The 6,038-nt window shown below is 44.6% G+C and overlaps 1 long non-coding RNA gene across 1 annotated transcript; it reads right to left on the minus strand.

The window, feature by feature from the left end:
• Positions 1–3,424: 3,424 nt before the first annotated feature.
• Positions 3,425–4,926, minus strand: LOC132537670 (uncharacterized). Its single transcript, XR_009549133.1, has 3 exons — positions 4,650–4,926; positions 4,239–4,286; positions 3,425–3,752 (listed from the first exon to the last, which is right to left on the minus strand). It is a non-coding gene; the product is annotated as an uncharacterized LOC132537670 (long non-coding RNA).
• Positions 4,927–6,038: the final 1,112 nt, after the last annotated feature.

The following is a 6,038-nucleotide window of genomic DNA, read 5'->3' on the forward strand; positions in this document are numbered from 1 at the left end:
TCTAATTTTTAATAGATAGAGAAATTAAGATACCTGCAGACCTGCTTCAATCTTGAAGCAGACACCCTGCAGGTGGAGAATGGAGGTTTGAATTTGGGTCTTTGAGCTTGGTAATATGTGCTTAACCAGGTGCACCAACCACTTGGCCTCTTAACCAGGTGCACCACCACTTAATCACCTTAACCAAGTGCACCACCACTTGGTTTCATATATATATAATCATGAATAATAACATCTCAGGGTTCTATGACGGGGGAGATTGCTCAGAACTTGCATGGCTGAGATCTTGGCTTCAATCCCTACTACCACATATGTCAGAGTGGAACTCTGGATTCTCTCTTCCATGCATCCTTCATAGAATAAATAAATAAATAAACCCTCAGGCTTATTTTGAGGGCCAGTAGGAAACAACCTAAGAACTGACACAGGTGTTCAAACAATGATAGTCGTGTGGTGTTTGCACAGCCTAGAATGTTCTCTCCCCTTTTCTTTAGGATAAGCTTCTCCTGTTCATCCTTTAAAGCCCAGTTGACTCAAATCCCACCTTTTCTTTGAAACTTAGGATCATGGGGCCAAATAGTGATGCATCCAGTTGAGCGCACATGTTATCATGTGCAAGTACCCAGGTTCAAGTCCCCAGTCCCCGCCTGCATGGGGGAAGCAGGGCTGCAGGTGTCTCTCCCTATCTTCCCTTCTCCTCTCAGTTTTTCTCTGTCCTATCAAATAGGATAAGCAAGCAAGCAAGAAAGAAGCCTATGGTCAGTTGCAGTATAGTTCACCAGCTTCCCCTTCCTGATGTTAGGCATAACCATTCAACTTAAATGTCTTTAAGAGTTTCGCCAACCAATGGTGCATCTGGTTGAGAGCACACATTATCATGCATGAATTCAAGCCCCTGGTCCCCCTCTGCAAGGGGGAAGTTTCATAAGCAGTGAAGCAGTATTGCAGGTGTCTCTCTTCCTCTCTATCTCTGCATGCCTCAATGTGTCTGTCCTATCAAGTGGAGAGAAAAATGAAAGCCACTTGGTACTTTGTCACGCCATCTCCCCTCAGCCTTGCCACCTGCACTTCTCAGGGTATAGCTGCTTGTCTAACTCCCAGGAGGAAGGTCCCAGACAACTCAGAATGGACATGTCGCATGAATAAGAAATAAACCGTGGATGTGAGGGCACTCTGGCTGCGACATCTGTCCTCCCATTGATCGCCAGTGTTGATTCGGCTGATCTGGCTGGCTAGGTGGGTGTCCCCTTCCTCCCTCACTGCTCCATGTGTGTCGGTCCCGAAGCTGCGCGCTCGGTCGAAGAGAAAGAGGACAGCCTTCCCCGAATAGAGACAGACCGCTCTTCAGTTATACGAGTTATACGAGTAGCTGCACTCCCCTGCTAGAACCTCCAAACAAGCTCTCGAGAAACCTTGGGGCCTGGCGGTGGTGCACCCAATAAAGGACACATGACACAGTGTGCAAAGAACCTGGTTTGAGCTCCTGGTTCCCACCAGCAGGGGCGCAGCAATGCTGCAGGTGTCTTTTTGTCTTTTTTCCTCTCTATCTCCCTCCTCCTCAATTTCTGTCTCTAGCCTATATATATATATATATATATATATATATATATATATATATATATATATATGATTTATTTCTTTAGTGGTCCGGGAGGTGGCACAATGGATAAAGCATTGGATTCTCAAGCATGAGGTCCTGAGTTCAATCCCTGGCAACATATGTACCAGAGTGATAATCTGGTTCTATCTCTCTCTCTCCTATCTTTCTCATTAATAAATAAATAAAAATATTGGGAGTCAGGTGGTAGCGCAGTGGATTAAGCGCACGTGGTGCGAAGCACAAGGACCTGCTGTGTAAGGGTCCCAGTTCCAGGCCCCAGCTCCCCACCTTCAGTGTTACAGTGGCAGTGAAGCAGGTCTGCAGGTGTCTATCTTTCTCTCCCCCTCTCTGTCTTCCCTTCCTCTCTACATTTCTCTCTGTCCTATTTAACAACGACGACATCAGTAACAACAACAATAATCACTACAACAACAATAAAAAGACAACAAGGGCAACAAAAAGGAAAATAAATAAATTTAAAAATAAAAAATATTAAAAAAAATAATTTACTTATTCATGAGAAAGGAAAGGGAGAAAGAACCAGATATCATTCTGGTACATGTGCTGCCAGGGATTGAACTCGGGACCTCATGGTTGAGAATCTAATATTTTATCTCCCAGAGCACATAAATATATTTTTCTTTAAAGAAAAAAAAAGTAATAGGGGCCGGGTGGTGGTGCACCTGGTTAGTGCAAATGTTAGTGTACTCAGTCCTTGCGCTTTGCGCCACGTGCGCTTAACCCACTGTTCCACTGCCCAACTCCCATAAAGTGTCTATTTCTTACAACCAAAGACATTTGGATTTACTTCATATCAAAAGAAAGGAAATTTGAGCACTCTTAATTTTATATAGTTAAATTAATTCCACTTAATAGTATTAAACTCTGAAATATAGACTTACTTACCTCCATTTAAAAGATGACGATAGTCACAATCTGAGAAAGGTCAGATAAACTATCAATGGAACTGGGACTCATGTTCAGGTCTAACTGACTTCAACACTCTGGAGTTTTCTGGATTTTTTTTTTTTTTTTTTTTTTTTTACCAGAGCACTGCTCAGCTCTGGCTTGTGGTGGTGCGGAGGATTGAACCTGGGACTTTGGAGCCTCAGGCACGAGAGTCTCTTTGCATAACCATTATGCTATCTACCCCCGCCCAGTTTTCTGGATTTTTAAAAATAAATTTATTTATTTATTTTTTATTATGCAGGCCATTGCTATATATGAGAGAGTTTCCCATGTGATAGAGAGCAAGGGAGAGAGACAAGTCAGAGCACCACTCTGGTCTTTGTATTACTTGGGGATTGGAATGGGAACCTTAGGCATTCAAGTCCAATAATACTCTCTCTACCAGTTGAGTTATTTCCTCAAACACTAGAATATTTTTAGGATTTTACCAGCTGGTAAAGACTGAAAGCAGTTTCTAAAACCAAATGAGAACTCCACCCTTGACCAGCTCAGCTTGCTGGCTAAAGCACACTGTGCTAGTGTATAAAATTAGACATAAGGCTTTGCTAGGTTGACAGCATAGCAACAGTTCAAAGCCAGGCCAGTGAAAAGCCACAGGTTTAAAGCTTTTACAAGTGCAGAAATTAGCAGTCAACTTCTAGTCATTCTGAATATCAAAAGTAAAGCTTCTACACCTGGCAATTATTGAGTAGGAGGCAATTGAATAGGACAGAAATCTAGAAAGGGTGGCTAGCACACAGCCCTCCCTCTACTTCCCCACAGAACCCAGTTCTCTTTTCTTTTTAGAACCCAATTTTAATCAAAGATATAAAACCAGTGCACTCCTGCCTAGCAAGCAGATAGTTGGCTCTCTGTCTGTGCTGACATTCCTCCCTCTGACTCACCTGTGAGGCAGATAGCTCCTTTTTATTGTTTGCCCTTCTCTTGGTGAATATTTCTTATCTGGTTTATTCCAATAAACTTTATATAACCTTTGCTGCGTATTGCCTTATTCTCTCCCAGATCACCTATTCATTACCAGCCAGAAGGCCAGATATATCTTTTTGTTGTTGTTGTTTGCCTCCAGGGTTATTGCTGGGTCTTGGTGCCAGCATTACGAATCCACTGCTCTTGGAGGCCTTTTTCTTCTCCTCCCCCTCTTCCTCCTCTTGTCCTCCTCCTCCTTCTTCTTCCTTTTCTTCTTCTTCCTCTTCTCCTTCATTTTATTGGATAAGGACAGAGAGAAATTTAAAGGCATGGGGGAGATAGAATGGGAGAAAGAGACATCTGTAGACCTGCTTCACTGCTTGTGAAGGGTCCCTGCTGCAGGTAGGGAGTGGGGGCTGGAACATGGTTCCTCACATGAGTCCCTATGCTTAGTACTATGTGCACTTAATCAGATGTGCTACTGCCCTGCCCCCTCCCCAAATATGTCTTCACACTGGACTTACGTTGAGATGGCCACCCAGGCCTGCGTTTGATAGGGGCCAATAAAAGCCAACTCAGAGCTCGTAAAACTGCAGCCAAGTTTTTTTGTTTGTTTTTTTATTGGTTTGTTGTTGTTTTTCAGATATTCCTAAGAAAGCAGTATGTTCGCAAACACTGTGACTCCTCAGCAAAATACCAAGTTCTGGGGTGGGGGTGGGGTGGGGGGGATGGGCTGAAGGAGTCGGGTCAAGACTTGTCACACCGTAAGAATTCTTCTTGCTCAAGCAAGCTGCCTGTATCTGTGCACCTGCTGGGTCAAAAAAGAAGTCCCGTGTCAACGTTATGGTCAAAGACACCAACAATAGCTCCTCTGAGAAACTCCCGCAGAACTGTAAACAACCTCTATAATTGGTCAGATGCAAGAACAGATGTAACACTCGAAACTGAAATTCTATAGAGCGCATCTCCCTTAACCCCACAGCAGGGCTCTCATTTCTCAGCCACTCTGGACCTCTCACAGGTTAATTAAAGCTTTCTTTGTCTGCTCCTCGCCTGTCTCATTTGTTTCTCACTTTCCTAACATGGAGTGTGCAGGGAACCTCTACATCCCAGAGTATGCAGTACTCCATCCTCTGGTGAGAGCTGAGCTGATGAAGTCCTTGAGCCTGCTCACCTCAGAGCCCTGGAAGCCTCAAGTCCAGGGGCTGGTCCAGTCCTAGGCTCACACCATGTTGGTTTCCTCACCTCAGAACAGGAAGATGAGGTGACGTAATGTCTCCGCTAACTCACAGTGGCAAGGAGATGAAAAGAATCTCAGAAATGCTGTGTTTAATTTAAAGCAGACCCAGTTTCGCCTAAGCTGGGCTGCAATTTCACTCAGAATAACAAGTTTGTTTTTCTTGGACATTCTGGGAACTAACTGGCCACCCACTGTTAAATCCCAGTAGGAATGTTGTATGTAATGCTCTCCTGGATCCTCTGTGAATCGCTGGCCAAGGAAGGCACAAATAAGTCTTCACTTTATTGTTTGCTTTCTTATCAAGTTCTTTCAACATCCCATTAAGAGTTTTTTTTTTTAAGGAGGGACAGACCTACATTTTGCCATTTACAACATCCCCCATGCCATTCTTGTTTTTATGTAGTGCCAGGATCAAACCTAGAGTCTCACATAATACAAGGCATGCAGGCCTACCGCTGAGCCACTTCCCAGGCCTTTGTGCTCTTTTTGCAGCTGTTGAAACCATGGTTAGGGGAGGTTACATAATACATAGTTTGCTCTGGGTCCTCCAGCCGAGATTGAACACCCATTCATTACTCCAGCTCTGGGATCAACTGAGGCCCCTTTCAACTGCCCATGTTGACCAGTCCCTTGCCTCTGGAAACTGGAGGTTGAGGGGGGTAAGGGGGTACTTTGCCGCTAGAACAGGCGCCTCTGTTGAGGGGCAACTCAGGGCACAAGGGGTCCTGGGGAGCACAGACACTTTGTTTTCACTGGGTTTGCATACGTGGAACTGAGATGCACACTGGTCTTTTTCACTGTACTATGTGAAGTGGGAGGAGTTTGTTTCATCGGGCCAATGAAAAGTGGGCCCCGGTGTGACGTAAGAAGGGTATAAGAGGCTGCCACTGAGGAAGGTCTTTTGACTAGCTCCAGAGAACCTCGGGGGAACCTGTCTCCCGAGCTTTAACTCTTAACTTCACGTTTGCACGTAACTCGTTTTGGACTGTAATAAAGGACAAATTTGGAAACTACACCTCTGTCATGCGTGGTCTCTTGAAATTCTTTTTGAGTGAAAATCGCATCGGACCCTGAAGGGAACCCTACCTCTAAAATCCTTCTTCACCTCTACTGGTATCTGTCAAAGGAGTGGCTCAGGGTACACCTGGTGGCACTCGTGGTGGACACTACCACTTCGGATTGGGTTGAATTGGATTGGGTGTTTCCAATCCCTGTGGTTTAGATGCCTCTGAGGATCTGTGGCTGCAGTGTCAATAGAGACTTTGTGTGAGCATACTCAAGGCCATGTTTTTGCTCTTAGGAATTAGAAGAGAGACCATCCAC

The sequence above is a fragment of the Erinaceus europaeus genome, chromosome 3 (genome assembly GCF_950295315.1).
Source record: "Erinaceus europaeus chromosome 3, mEriEur2.1, whole genome shotgun sequence".
Taxonomy (NCBI): Eukaryota; Metazoa; Chordata; class Mammalia; order Eulipotyphla; family Erinaceidae; genus Erinaceus; species Erinaceus europaeus.